Below are 16,088 nucleotides of genomic sequence, written 5' to 3'. Positions count from 1 at the left end.
TGGCTGATAACTGTCTTTGAAGGAAAATTCAACCCTTTTCTGTTTGTACCCAAACAGAAAATTGGGTTCAATAACCTGTTATAAAGAATAGGGTTGAGTAGCATCCCACCAAAATTCATGTCTACTTGGAGTCTTGAAATGTGACCCTATTAGGAAATAAGGTCTTTGCAGAGGTAATTAAGGTGATCACACTAGATCATACCAGATCAGGGTGGGCCCTAAATCCAACAACGAGTGTCCTTATAAGTGATGGAGGGCTTCCCTGGTGGCGCAGTGGTTGAGAGTCTGCCTGCCAATGCAGGGGACACGGGTTCGAGCCCTGGTCTGGGAAGATCCCACATGCCGCGGAGCAACTAGGCCCGTGAGCCACAACTACTGAGCCTGCGCGTCTGGAGCCTGTGCTCTGCAACAAGAAAGGCTGCGATAGTGAGAGGCCCGCGCACCACGATGAAGAGTGGCCCCCGCTTGCCGCAACTAGAGAAAACCCTTGCACAGAAACGAAGACCCAACACAGCCAAAAATAAATAAATTAATTAATTAATTAAAAAAAAAAAAGAGATGGAAAAGAGGCACACAGGGAGAAGGCCATGTGAAGACAGAGGCAGAAATTGAAGTGATGTGGCCACAAGCCAACGAACGCCAGGAACCACCAGAAAATGGACGAGGTGAGGAAGGATCCTCCCCTAGAGCCTTTGGAGGGAGTGTGGCGTGGCCCTGTTGCCACCTTGACTTCAGACTTCTGGCCTCCAGATCTGTGGGAGAATAAATTTCTGTTGTTTTGAGCCACCAAGTTTGTATTGATTCATGATGGCAGCCCCAGGAAATTAATACAAGTCGATGCTAGTCTCACCCTTGGGTGGGACAGGATTCCCACACAGCCTGAAACTGTGAATCAGATACATCCCTGTTGATGAAGGTGTAATGGATACATGTGAACTCGAGACCTGCTAACTTCTGCACCAACAGTGGATAATTAGAGGCTGCGTGACAGTCTTGTGGGCTCCATGCAACGTGGAAGAAGAGAGATTGCAGAGGAAAGGGGCAGTTTTAGGGACACTGAGGGATGATGGGGTACAGGGAGGGCAGGTGAATCCCATGAACTATGAGAGGTAAGTCAACTAGAAAAGATGTGTGGAGCCTCTTGTTGGCAGACCCGAGACAGAGTGACTCAATGAAAAGACACAGCTGGGAGGTGCCTCCAGGCTGGGTCTGCAGTGAGTTGCCAGGTCTGGGACCTCAAGGGCCCAGGCAGCCCTTTTGCAATTAATCATTTGTGCCCAGGGTCAGCCTGACATTCCAGTGGACTTGGGGTTACTTCTCATACTGTCATTTAACCTTCCCAGAGCTCAAGTCTCTGCTGTGTGACCTTCAACTACTGGCGCCACCTCTCTTAGCCTGTTTTATGACCTACAAAATGGGGGTAATAATAATTTGAACTTTGTGGGGATTACGTGAGGTAATGCACACGCAGGCGCTCCACAAGTTCATGGCACATGGCAGATACTTGCTTTGTTAGCTACTAGTACTGTTACTGTTCCTGTTTATGACCTGTGATCCTACCTACCAGCTTTCACACACTGAGCACTTACTATGTGCCTGACAGCACTGAGCACCTTACATGTTTTTAATTCTCACAACAACTTCAGGAGGAAGCAATTACAAGTCCTGTTGACCCTTGAACAATGTGGGTCCACTTACACAACCAATTTTTTTCAGTAAATACTACGGTACTACACAACCTGTAGTTGGTTGAATCCTCCGTGCGGAACCATGGATATGAGGGCCGCCTGTAAAGTTATATTTGGATTTTTTGACTGCGCAGGGGTCCGTGCTGCTAACCTGTGCGATGTTCGGGGGGCTGGGGGAGGACAGGACATTGGCCAGGTTCAGATGACAAAACCAGGATTCAAAGTCGAGGCCGACCACATCCAGAGTCCAGGCTTTTTACTACTGCATCTGAGAGTACACTGGGTGATTTTATGTGCTACCCAGGTGAAATTTTTACTTATAATAGTTATATATCTATTCTATTTCCTATTAGAAAAATACAGGTTTCCTATTTATAGTAGTGATTAAATTTTCCTTTTAAAATAAACATTCAGTGCTCACTGCGGCACCACGTATCCAAAAAACTGGAACATACAGAAAAGATTAAACAGCCCTGCGAAAGGATGACATGCAAATATGTGAAGTGTTATCATGTTTTTACAATATTATATGTCAATTATATCTAAATGAATGAATGAACAAATGAAGTAAACTTATTTAGCAGCACTATTCACAATAGCCTAAAGGTAGAAAGAGCTCAAATATCCATCAGTAGATGAAAGAATAGACAAACTGTGGTGGATGTAGACAACAGAATATTATTTGGCCATAAGAAGGAATGAAGCACTGACACGTGCTACAACATGGATGAACCTCAAAGACACGATGCCAAGTGAAAGGAGCCAGACGCAATAGATCACGTGTGATATGATTCTATTTACGTGAAATGTCCAGAACTGGCAAATCCATAGGAACAGAAAGCAGATTAGTGGTTGTGAGGGGGTTTAGGGGAGGTGGGTATGGGGTTTTATGTTGGAGTGATGGAAATGTTTTGGAACTAGACGGAGATAGTGGTTACACAACACTGCGAATGTACTAAATGCTATTGAATTGTTCACTTTAAAATGGTTGCTTTTATGTTACATCAATTTCACCTCAATAACTTAAAAATTAACTTATTTAAGCTTAGAGAAGGAAATTAATTTCCTTAAAAATTAATTTATTTAAAGAAAAATATGAAGTAAATCATAGCACAGGGGGAGAGCGAAGGTGGTACTTAGAAAATACGGCACCGTGTTATGCGCTAAAAGCACAAGGCATCTCCTTAAGGGCCAAGTCTGGCAGAGTCTGAGTCGTGCCCTCCTTTGTTTTATTTTCCCCCTGCAGCCAGCTCAGTGCTTAAGAAATACTTGTTGAGTTCAGCGCAGCCTGGCTTAGTTAATTGAGTTAAGGCGAGCTGAGTCGTACTGAATGCACCAGCTGGCTGGCCTGGAGGAGATCCAAGCTGAAGATGTTAAGAATCACACTAATTCAATAAGCGGCTGCAAGGTAGTCTAAGTAATGAGCCCACGCGCCTTTCCTTACCCAACTTACCCGTGTTGCGCCCGCACCTTAGGAGCCTTCTCTTCCTGAAATCCCCTGTGTGTGTTTGCTGGAGACACCAGGCGAGAGAGTGTAGGAGAGGAGGTAAGGGGACGTGGAGAACTTTCTGTCTGTGTACAGGTGCGGCTACAGCTACCTCTTCCTTGTCCCCACACTCGTCACGCACCTCACGTAGCTACCTAACCGTCAGCTCGTGCTCTTGACTCTGACTGCCTGAGTTGGAAGCTGGCTGAGCACCTTGGAGAAATTAATTCATCTCTCTGCACCTTTGTCTCCTCACCTGTAAAATGAGGCTAATAATAGTACCTACTGTATGGGGTTCTTGGGAGGATTCGATGAAGCAATACCTGTCAAGCACTTAGCATACACTTTCGGGAACATTGTAAGCACTCAGAAAGGTTAGCTATGATGATTAGCAGTGACCAGCGTTGTAGAGAGGTGGGTTTGAAGTATGTGGCAGGGCTGGTGCCTGGAGACACGGGAGGATGAGCAGAGAAGTTGTTTGTAAACATCTTAAACAGAAGCACATGGCTCACTCATGTAAGTTCTTCTGGGATGTGATGTAAGCTCCCAGTACGAGGCAGGAGTAGCAGAATCTGGCTGTTTTTCTCCATTCTGGTAGGATTTTACCTACAGAGAGAGTCCCCAGCGGCTGCCTGTACCCGGAGAGCAGAGACAAAGCCACACAAAGTTTCCCTCTTTCTGCTCTCCTCTGGGAAGCTGCTCCATTCTGCATTCTTGGCTAACCAGTCAGTGAAGTACGGCAGAGGTGCATGTGGTAATCTCTTTCCCGGATCTCTAACCCACCCGCAAGGCTGCACGTGGGAAGGGCAGGACATGGGAATCCCAAGGTGTGATTTCTCAGACTATGCATTTTGTTGCTGCTGCCCGCCTGGCCTTGATCAGGCTCCTGCCTCTTTCTGGCTATTGTTCCTCATTTATGAATGAGGGAGAGGGCAAGGGTTGTAGAAAAATCACTGATTTTCAAGCTGTAAAAATATGAGGAGCTGTTCGATAAAATAAAAGTGTTCAAGGGAACTGAATCTACAAATGGACACAAGAGTTGCCACATGGTTGGAATAGGGGCGGGGGTCCTATATAGTCCCAGACGCTGAGCTTCCGTCACCCATCCTCCTTGCTTCCCTCTGCTGTCTTCCTCCCTCCAGCAGTGCCCAAGATGCGTATTTTGAAAACTGCCAACTGGAATAAATTCATGGGGTAGGGGCAGGGCTGGAGTCCCAGGGCTGGATACAGCGTGAGGGGGTCCCCGAGGTGGTCTCCAGCAGCGTGGAGGAGGTGGAGGGCAGATCTATGTGCAGGCTTGCCTGCCCATGTCACACTTGGCAGCATGACATGGGAGTATAGGACACCATGGCTTTCTGCCCGCCCATCATCCGTTCCTCCTTGTAGGAGCACCCTGATATTCTTTGGGGGAACCACTCACTCTCACTCCGCCCCTGTGGCTTAGCTAGGCTTAACTTGACTGGGCCCTGGGCGATCAGATCATTCCAGCCCCCTTGCCCTGGTCATTGGTTTAGCAATGGGCAGCTGAACCTATCAGAACCCACCAGACCTGACCCTCGGACTTTTACAGAGGCAAGCAAGAGAAAGCCTTGATTTGACTCTGCGACGATGTAAAACAGGTGGAGAGAGCCAATCTCAAAATGAAACCAAAACAGGGAAAAGCAGAGCTGAAGAGATGGGGAGAGGCAGATTCCTGAAGACTTAAAGGAAAGCCTAGATCCTGCAATGCCTGAAGTTAATATGGCCCTTGCTTCTCGGTTAAAAACTTCAATACATTTTTGATCTGTCTTAAGTCCATTCAAGTTAGGAGTTTGTCATTTTGCAACTGAAACCTCCCGACTACTACAATGGGCAAGTTTTTCACCCCCCTTAAGTTTCAGTTTTCTCACCTACTAAGTGTCTCTAAAAATCCATAAACCTCATCTTTAATGGGATCTATAAACACATGTATTTTATCACAGCAGCAGTAGCAAGGCATTAGCAAGAGTGGTTAAGTATTTTGAATATTTATTAGTTCTAAGGAAAGCAAAACAAGAGTTGGTTAATATCAGTTCACTTTGTTCTCTAAAGGGGGTGGGGGGAGCAAAAGACAAATAAATGTCCATTATAAACGGGAACAGAGAAAGCAGGAGCAGACTCCATATTAACGGGAAAATGCCAGGGGAATGCATGTGAGTCCTCAATTTTGGATTTTTTCAATTAGATGGTGGGGAAGAGGTCTGCAGGGGACTAAGGCTCCTACAATTATGCAGGTAGGGCTGAGCCCCAGGGAGACCCCACCAGTATATGCAGGTAGGGCTGAGCCCCAGGGAGACCTCCCCCAGCCCCGCCCCGCCCAGGCTCTGGAGGCCAGGGAAAATCTAGAGGAAGAGTTGAGAGGGATTTGTCTTAGAGCAGAGGGTTCAGAGGCCTGAGCTCTACGACTGTGGATGAGCTCCCAACAAGCCACTGCAGCTCATGGCCAACACCATGCACGTGGCCAAACCTTCCCTGACAGACTCAGGCTAGTCTTTTGTGGCCCATAAGAGCTGTTTCTGGGGACTGCCAGCTCAGAACGCTATTGTGGTCTGCTCAGGAACCTTTGAAATTGAAAGCCCCGAGCTCCCCTTGTCACTGCTGGCGCACATAAATACAACCAGGGGGGATTTCCCATGGAATTTTTTGCAACCACTCAAATGTTTCATTTCCCATTGTTTGCCAGCCCCTCTCCGAGCCTCAACTGTCAAAGCAGCAGCAAACACAGGCTGCTTTTCCCTCAGGACCCCACGCACGGCGCTTGCTCTTGCTCCCCCTCCACGTCGGGAAGCTGGCGTTGGCAGGATATGATGGGCTCGGCCAGGGAATAAGGTCTGTTAGTCAACTAGTGAAGCAAGTCAGCACAGGGAATACCCGGCCCTACCCAGCCTGCTGGGGAGGCACAGCTCTGTGCCATCCCCCTGGTTATTAGTATAATCATGGCGACTAATAATTGTATTTATGGAAAGAAATCCCTTCCACAAATCCAAAACACTTGACCAAAATACACAATGCAGCTGTTAATTTTTTGCTTTTAAAATATGAACTTGAATCATTTTCTTCCCTGACCCAGCATGCTTTAATGGAATTCTAAGTTGTATTCCATACATCAGTGCTTAGAAAAGACCATCTTTATTGATTGAAAACATCTGTTTTAGACAGGCAGTGTGCTGGACATTTGGGGGACCCAAATACCATAAGGAGGTGTAGAGATTTCAAGGCAACATGGGGTGGAGAGTGATAAATGGGAAGTTCATCCAGGGGATGTTGGTCTGAGGGGTGGGTAGGAAGCCAGGCAGACACGTCTGTGATCTCTCACCAGCTGGCACTGAGTACACATAGTATGCATAACCCTGGGCACCCACAAAGCTGATTCTGTGAGGGTCAGGGATAGTGAAGATACCTGTAAACATCCATTTACCAGGGCCCACCCTCTGCACCGCAGAGGTTACCCTAGTAATGAATTTATTCATGTAGCCATTCATTCACTCGTCCATTAAAGCCACGGATGTTTACTGATTTCTTTAGGATGTGCCCATTTGAGGCTATATGCTGGGGACACAGAGATGACCAAAGTCAACCTGGTGCCTTTCCTCTTAAAGTTTCCATCCCAGTGGGGCAGACAGCCATTAAACAAATACCTACGTAGAATAATAAAGAAATATACAGTACAATAAAGAACAATCAAATACCCATGAGAATCTTCGTGCTCCTCTTTTACTGATCTCCCACTCTATGCCACATGCTGTGAGGGCCACAAATTTGAATCAATGCCTGTGCAGCAAACCCCAAAGACGAACCAGAACTCCTGACAGAAAGAGGCTGGACCGCGGTGACAGTGGCACTTTGCAGTTTACATGGCACTTTTTACACCATGGGCACTCTGGATCCCGCCAGCAAGACTGGGCTGGCTTGTTAAGGAGTTATTCCCTCCACTTCCCATGGAGGAATCCGAGGCCTGGAGAGATAAAGGGACTGGCCTGCCTGAGGTCACAGGGCTAGAAAGGCCAGGAATGCTACGCCTATTTTTACAATGACAGAAGCAGAAGCAGAGCAAGGTGGCCATTTTATTTTCCCAAAGTCACACTAAGACGCACTATGTGTCAGAGCAGAGGGAACATAAGTGCAAAATTCTACCTGGAAAGAGAACAGATCCTGAGACAGGTGAGTCTCAGAAAGTAGAGACTGAGAAAGATTATAACACAGGACATGAATTCCAACTCACATCTCTTCGAACGGGACTTCTCCTCTTGGCCTCCGGATGAGTGGGTTTTAGTCTGGCCAGAGCGTGATCTGAAGTCACCAGAACTAACACTTAGCGACCCCTCTGATATCCCAGACATCACAGGATTCCTGCGAGGAGCATATTAAAACTCCCATTGTCCAGATGAGGAGGTTGAAACCCTGACCACACACAACTAGACAGTAGCAGAACCAGAATGTAAACTGTGGTCCCTCTGATACTGGGACCTGTAGAGCTTCTGACACCCAGAGCTGCATCCCTCTGGGGGCCTAGGAGTCCTGGCAACAGGATGCTGGAGGAGGTGGCCTGCGGAGGCAGGGCCCAGGGGCTGAGGCTGCAGTGCTGCCCAGGAATGCGGCCTAGCCCGCCCACTTTTTAACACAGTGGCATCCCTGACAGACACCCTTGTCCTTTTCCTGTGCTGGCCTTCGTAACACAATAAATAAACCCTTAGAGAAACGTGACCTGAGCCAGGCAGTAAATGATGGCACTGTCAGTTGTACACGACTGTTGAAACAAACACAGACTGTAATCATCGTGCTGTACGGGGAGAAAGACATTTGGCAAATGAGATTCCATTTTCACATTGGTTTGTGCTGAGCATATAAATTTCCTGCGGGCCGGCCAGCGTTGGGGATGTGTAATTGATTGCCTGCATTATAATAAACAAGCCGTGACAGGTGATCATTCATCATATTCCGCTGAACGTTCCAGCACACCACAAAACGGAGGAAGAGAGGGAACGCGCGAGCGAAGGCAGAGGAGAAGGAGGAGCCTGGGGGAGGGGAGAGGGTCGGAAAGACGGAGTATTCCCGACAGACAGAAAGCCAGGGAAGGGGCGGGGGAGAGAATCCGCAGAGCGGCCTCGGGGAAAGTGAAAGCAATTACTATAATTCTTTTGATTATCTAATTTGTTCTTTCTGGTCTTCGTTATGTGACCCTCCCCCCATCCCACTCTAACACAGGAGGTCCCCCTCGGGGACTTGGGAAGACACAGAAAATGCTCCTCCCAAGATTAAGGAGACGAAGGGGAAAGGCGAGGTGGGGGGAGGGGCCGCGTCTAGTTGTAACCGGAGTAGATATCGGGAAAACCTCGGGAGGGTACGTGCGTGTGTGTGTGTGTGTTCGGGAAAACCTCGGGAGGATGCGCGCGCGTGTGTGTGTGTTCGGGAAAACCTCGGGAGGGTGTGTGTGTGTGTGTGTGTGTGTGTGTGTGGCGCGAGTGTGTGCGGGACTCAGCTTCGCCTTTTGCTCTGTGATGCCTCCAATCAGATGGATAGGAACCCGTTTTTTCTTAATAAAAAAATTTAAAGCGTGTTTGAAAAAAAAAGTGAAAAGTTCCTTTTATTGAAGGAAAAAACAGAATCCAAGTTGGCACCGGATCTGGTTCCAGAAGCCTGTCATGTGGGGCTCTCACTCCTCCCCCCTTGTCCCCCAACCCCGCCCCAGCCCCAGCCTCTCTCTGCCCTTGGCCCGGGACTGGGGTCGGACAGGACCTGTTGGGCAGCACCCTCCTTTCCAGGAGCTTCAACCTAGACCCGAGGCGGAAGCACATTGGCATATGAAGGACAGAAAGACAAATGCAGAGCTCTCGAGCCAGCGCACGCATTAAATAAGTACTTACATTATGCAAAAGCCAAGGCCCTCAACAAGGGAGTGAGTGAAGACAGGGGACAGGGAGGGATTTGTCTCCCCAGTTCTCACCCTGTCAATTTCTAGCCCTCCCATCCTCACCCATCAAATGCCCTCTCATCCCCTCTCGAGTACCAAATGCTTAGCCCAGGTGGGAACCTCCAACCCTGGGAGCTGGGAGTTGAGGGGGCGTGGCTCGCGCTAAAATAGGGGGCGGAGACTGGGTGGGGCTTAGCCAGGGGCGGAGCCCGCGCTGGAGGGGGCGGGGTGAGTACAGAAGAAAGACAGTAACGTGATCGGCGACTTTGCTTCTCATCTCCCACTGCTTCCTACAGTCCTGTCTTTTTACCCTAGCTTTAACAACTGTAATCTGTTACTTTGGGGATTATTATAGAGTCGCCGCTTTTGGAAAATCTGTTCAAGAGACCTGCCTTCTGAAAGCTGTGACATCAGCCCCAGCGGTGTGGGCTGCCTTCCCTGGGTGATCTATGTGGTCTTTGAAAGATTAACAGCTCCTTTGGGTCTCCCAAGAATCCGGGAAGAAAGCTAGGGCAGGTGCCGTTTTCTCAATACACTTATTTCTTCCCATCTCCACATAACAATTTATGAAATGGATCTTAGGGTCCCTATTTTTACAGGGGAAGAAATGGAGACACAAAGAAATGAAGTTACTTGCTTAAGATCTGGCAGCAAAAAGAATAAAAAATTGAATCCAAGGGTCTTCTTCCAGCATGCTTTCCAGACTCCCTATGAGGACACATACTTTCTCCCTTCAAGCCCCATGAATGATAAGTGCACACATGTATGTGAGGGAGAAGAGTTAGGGCTTGGGATGGCCAAGCCCTCCTGCTACGTATCACTCAAATTTGCCCCCTTCTCTCCACCACCACTGTGCCCCCTGGTCCAAGCCATCTTGCTCCTGGACCATGCTCCCACCTCCTCAGGGGTCCCCATCCTAACACTGTTGCCCACTCCCATCCATTTTCCACCTGCAGTCAGGATGATCTGAGCATGAAAACACCATCCAGGTCTTTCACCAGCTGGCTCAGCCTACCTCCCTAGCTCCATCTTTTATTATTATTATCATTATAATAATAATAATTATTATTATAAAATACACATAACATAAAATCTGCTGTTTTAATGATTTTAAAGTGTGCGACTCAGTGACATTAAGTAGATTCACACTGTTATGCAGCCATCGCTACTATCTAGTCCAGAACTTTTTCATCACCCAAACAGAAACCCCTTACTCATTAGAGGTCACTTCTTATTCTGCCCTCCCTCAGCCTCTGACAACCACCAATCTGCTTTCTATCTCTACGGGTTTCCCTACTCTGGAAATTTTATATAAATGAAATCCTACAGTATGTGGTCTTTTATAACTTCTTTCACTTAGCATAAGGTTTTCAATGTCCATCCATGTTGTAGCAACTTCATTCCTTTTGATGGTTGAATAATATTTCACTGTATGGATAGACCACCTTTTGTTTATTCATTGATGAACATTTGGGTTGTTTCCAATTCTGGCTATTGTGAATAGTGCTTCTGTGAATACTTGTGTACAAGGTTTTGTTTGAACATCTGTTTTCAGTTCTTTTGGGTATATACTTAAGAGTGGAATTGCTGGGTCATATGGTAATTCTATGTTTAACTTGTTGAGTAACCACCAAAACTCTATTCCACAGTGACTGCACCATTTTACATTCTCACTAGCAGAGTACAAGGCTTCCAATTTTTCCACATCCTTGCCAACATTTATTATTTTCCTTTTTTTTTTTAATGACCATCCCAATGGGTGTGTCTAGCTCCATCTTTTAGTTCTCGTCCCCTCACTTTTACTTCTCTCGCCTTTCACATCCTCAAATATACCACTCTCTTGTAAAAGGGGGCTTGTATATACAGTGACTTCTGCCTTCCCTCGTCTCCAAAGCTAGATCAGATTCCCCAGTGATGATGCATCTAAGTGCCATAGCCTTCCTTTCATCGGTCCCAACTTGGTTATGAATTTACATTTCCTGTGTGATTACTGATTAGCATCCATCTTCTTGGCTTGACTACAGCCTCCCCCCAGGCACGGACAATTCTGCTTTTGCCATCCTCTGTATCCCCAGCACTTAGCACAGTCCCAGGTAGATTCTTGGTGCTCAATAAATACTTGTTGGATGGATGGATGAACAATGAATGAGATCCAAGTTTGGGTCCTGTATCCTTATGAATTTCTCTTTTCTTTTTTTCACTTCTCAGTGGAGTTGGTAGGTCTCCATAAATTAGAACCTGAAAAGCCTGCTCCATCCATAAGGTATGTGGAGGCTGATGAAGTTCTGGTTGCAGAATTCATACTCACTGACATCTCCCTTTAGAGCCATGGTGATTCTGGCCCAGGATTCTGAGTCTTGCGTGCGAATTGTGCCGATTCTGCCCTTCAGTGCTGCTGAAGGTTTAGGAGCTTGAAATATATATGCTTGGTGTAAACATGACCTCGGCATGACAGCGTGATCCCTGTGTTTGCCAAGCCATTAATTTTTAAGTAATAAGAGCCACCACAACAAACTGCATTTCCCCCACATTCTGAGTCATTCTTAAGGTCAGAACTATGGGATGGTATGAGACAAAAACCTTATAAACTAGACTGTAGTGGTGAGTTCTCTGTGTTTACAGCTCTGCTCCTACACGCAGGTCCAAAGAGCTGAAAATAGAGGATTAAAAATTCATGCAGCTACTCTCTTCCAAGGAATTCCAAATGCTTAGAATACGATCTTTATCCCGCGAAGTCATCAGCCTTCGGATATCACCATGCCCGTCTTGAAGACAGGGAAACAGAGGCCCAGAGATGTGAAGCGACTTTGCCAGCCCCCCCCCCCCGGTAGGGGAGCCACAGGCTCAGGCAAAGAGCCCCCTCTCACCCATCTTTCTAGCCCATGCCCTCTCCATTAGCTTGATTAAGACAACTGATTTATTCATTCTCGGTGGTTGAGAGGGGAAAAAAACCCAACATGCCATTTGTGTGATATAAATATCGCTGGAAAAAGCTTAAAAACATTGTGTCATACATATTTTCTTAATACCACAGTCAATCACACATGTCCAAATGCACAGTTCCATCAACCGAGGATGGGGGTGGGGGAAGACCCAGGAGAGACTTAGCTCTGAATCCTCAGTCCCAGCTAAAGATACACTGGTGGTTTTCTCTTTAGCATATTGCCTTTAAAGAACCTCCTAGAGGTCTCAGAAGCTTGATGTTGGGCCAGAACATGAGTAGGCAGGGAAGCAAGGGTGCCAGGGTGCCTGTCAAGTTGGCCAGTTCCCAAAGAAAAGATGGGGATGGCCATTTCTCACTCAATGTGCTCCCTGGACTCACAGAAGGATTTGGATCTCAGCGTGGTTCCTCTTCCCCCGCCATGCACTAGCCCCCCACCCCCCCCACCCCCGCCATGCACTACCCAGCCGCCCCCCCACCGCCCCCCGCCACCATCATCAAAAAGCCTTTAATCCCAGTGATTCTACTGTTAGGAATTTAGCCCAAGGAAATAATTAAAGACGTGTAAAAAGACTTAGTGACAGGATGTTTCTCACAACACATAGACTATGGCAAAATATTACAAACAGCCTCCATAGCCAACCAACTATAGGTGATTGATAAGTAAATCATATGGTTCATCCCCTAAAACCCTGCTCAGATTTAAAAAGAAAAAAAGACTAGAAGGAAGTAAACCCAGATGTCCACAGAGCTTTTCTTTGGGTGTGGAAATATGGGTCATTTTTCCCTTTCCTGTAGTAAGCTCTTATTTTTGGGTGATCTTTTCAAATTTGGTTGACTCTACTGGACATTTTATGAAATCACTAAGATTTAGAAGTCATAAATGGAACAGGAAGGGACATATGTAAAGGCCCAGAGGCAAATCAGTGTCAGGGAGGAAGCAGCTGAACTGCAGTGGGAGATTCCAAATGCTGAATGCTGAGAAGTGCAGTGGGTTTGTGGGTTGTGGACAGACTGTGAATCTTTTGGAAGCCAAGGAAAGGAAAGTACACTGGATGGGACAGGCACTTGGGAGCCACTGTAGATTCTTGAACAAGAAAAGACATGGGCAATTCCAAGTCAGACCAAGAAGAGATAGTCAAAGAAATGAATGAGCTGGGAGTGAATCTGGTGGTCTCATAAATCTTTTATGGAAGGATCTGATTTCATTGGTTTGGAGGTAAAGTGTTTTGAAGAATAGCGAAACTCTAAGGAAGTCTTGAGATTGTTTTCATTTTACAGATATGACAACTTCAGCCCAAAGAGTTAAATAAATTGTTCCCAGATCCACAGCAAGATGGTGGCCAAGTTGGGACTGGCAACTAGGGGTCCTTATTCCCAGCTCCAGTCCCAGCCCACCTCTTTGCTGCCTGGGATCCCAATTCTGAGATGTTAACCATGTGTACAACTTTCTAGGAGAATCAAAGACCCTGGCTTACTTTCTGGAGTCCCACCTAAACCTCCATCTGTTCATTCATTCATCTGTCCATCCATCCATCCAACACTTATAAAGCACCTATTAGGAGACAGACATGCTAAGTGTTAGGGTGGGGGTAGAGAGGAGATGATGATGGCACATAGTAGGTGCTCAATAAATATTTGTGGAAGGGAAGGAGGGAAGGAGAGAAGGAAAGAATAGTTCCTGCCCTCAAGTCACACAAGATCTAATTCAGGAAACAGAACCTTATGTGCGGGGTGAAAGCCATGCTTTCATGGAGATGTGAACTCATGTACTGCAGCCCCAGGCAAGATACATAACAGAACCAAACCAAAAAGAGTCGACTTCCTCTTCTTTTATAAGAGGACTTAATTCAAATAGCATTTATGGAGCATCTATAATGGGACGGGGATTAAGATTGTCCCTGTTTCCCCATGTTTACACATGAAACCAAAAATGGCCAGGAGGAAGTAATCTGTGGAAATTGAAAAACCAAGCGATCACCAAGCGTCCAGAAAGGACAGATGTTGTTTGTTTCTTTGAACAACTTTGACTTCTTTTTCACCCTCCAGCCACTTGGTCTGATTTTCCTTTGGTTACTGGTCCTGGGGTCCTTGGCTCTGGTCTGATGGAGGGAGGGCCAAGCTCATGCCACAATCAGACTCTCCCATCAGCCCCACCCTCCTCCATTTCCCTTTTCCAGTTATTCAGGCTTCTCAGGCCATTGCAACCTCACATTGCCAAGTGAACATAAATCAAGGGGCCACAGCTCCCGGATCTTTGAGAAATGGGAACTTTGCGGAGCCTTTCCAAGGGGGTGCATGGGGAAGGAAGGGGAAAGAGGCATAAGGAGAAAGTTCCATGTGGTTCCTTTAATCACTGGGTGGAAGGAGAGAGGAGAAAGTTCAAACAGAGCCCCGCAAGCCAGGCCGGGAAGCCAGCTCTGCGCTCCACTGTTTAAGCAACTGCTGTTGGCATCACCGAGGTTTGTCTTGGCCCAAACCTGTCCTGGGAAACAAGAGAAGCTCACGCTCTTGGAATTCGCTCCCTTAACAATTCACTCAGCAACTCAGCTTTGGTGGACAATTTTTTAACAAAAAGAAAGAAAGAAGAAAGCAAAGAAAAGCCATGCAACCAATGGTTAGATATGCACTCCCCAAACTCATCAGCTTGGACTGGGCTGGGAGGAAGAGAGAAACTTTCTGAGCCTCCCACGGGGAGCCTCTCCCAACTGTGAACCGCCACTTCCTAGAGTGGGATCATGGGTGAGACAGAGCGAAGCAGCAATCTGGAACATTGTGATTCAAATGCTATCTGTTGAACTCTACGGACTTTGGAGAGAGGCACTCGATAAACAATGAAAGTGCAAGGTGGCTCTCAAACAGTTGTCTTTTATTGAGTGCTTTCCATGCACCAGCATTGTACCAGAACTTTCCATCCCTTGTCTCATTGGGTCCTCACAGCCACTCCACCAGGGTGTATGTTTCAGTCCCACTGCACAGATGAGACAGCTGAGTCCTGATCCGTCACTGACCCGCCCAAGGACACACAGCTAATGAGTGGGGGGCATCCAATTGTGAATCTGATGCCCTATGACAGCCCCACCCCCAGTCATGCTCTTGACCACGCTGCCCTCCTGCCTTTATTTGTTGCTTCATCGCCATGTGTCATCACCGTACCTTCTCAGATGACATGGAAAAACTGAACAGGCGTGCACTCAATCACAGGACAAGACAGGACAGTGACCCCGGGCGGCGTCTTCCCAGCTTGGTTACTGAGGTTCTCAGTAGCCCTGGCTGCTTATGGAAAGTAGCACAGTGTGTGGAAATGCCACTGGATTAACAGGGGTTCAAAACCTGGCATCCTCAGACCCTTTGCAGGTGCATGGGTGGAATCCAGGGGTCCATGAGTTTAGCTGGGGAAAAAAATGACATCTCTACTTTCACTAACCTCTAGTAGAAAGGCAGCATTTTCTTCTATGAGGAATGAAGGTGACAAACCACTGTAGCATCAGCAGTTCCTGTGACTTCAGCACACATGCAAATCACAGAGACTTTCCTATCAGTAACAGTTGTTGCAAAGATATCAAAATATTGTTTGTGCTCCTCACAACTTAAAAATTGCAGTAGTAGGGCTTCCCTGGTGGCGCAGTGGTTGAGAATCTGCCTGCTAATTCAGGGGACAGGGGTTCGAGCCCTGGTCTGGGAAGATCCCACATGCCGTGGAGCAACTAGGCCCGTGAGCCACAACTACTGAGCCTGCGCATCTGGAGCCTGTGCTCTGCAACAAGAGAGGCCGCGACAGTGAGAGGCCCGCGCACCGCGATGAAGAGTGGCCCCCGCTTGCCACAGCTAGAGAAAGCCCTCGCACAGAAACGAAGACCCAACACAGCCATAAATAAATAAATAAATAAATAAATAAACAAATAAATAAATATTAATTGACCTACAACACATACAATTTAAGATGTAAAGGAAGTGACCATTGAAACTACAAACCCTAAACTCTTAAAAAAAAAAAAAATTAAACAGCCTTGTAGCTTCCTTTACAATTAAGAATTAAAAAAA

General features: G+C 46.9%; 1 protein-coding gene and 1 non-coding gene across 2 annotated transcripts in view; both read left to right on the top strand.

Moving 5' to 3' along the window:
- SPRING1 (SREBF pathway regulator in golgi 1) overlaps nt 1–16,088 on the top strand; it is a 222,041-nt gene that overhangs the window by 146,847 nt on the left and 59,106 nt on the right. The window lies entirely within an intron of this gene.
- On the top strand, nt 2,102–2,206 carry LOC114238769 (U6 spliceosomal RNA). The gene has a single exon (XR_003624055.1). It is a non-coding gene; the product is annotated as a U6 spliceosomal RNA (small nuclear RNA).

Source organism: Balaenoptera acutorostrata, chromosome 13 (assembly GCF_949987535.1).
Source record: "Balaenoptera acutorostrata chromosome 13, mBalAcu1.1, whole genome shotgun sequence".
Lineage (NCBI taxonomy): Eukaryota > Metazoa > Chordata > Mammalia > Artiodactyla > Balaenopteridae > Balaenoptera > Balaenoptera acutorostrata.
This window is presented reverse-complemented; position numbering and strand designations above follow the sequence as displayed.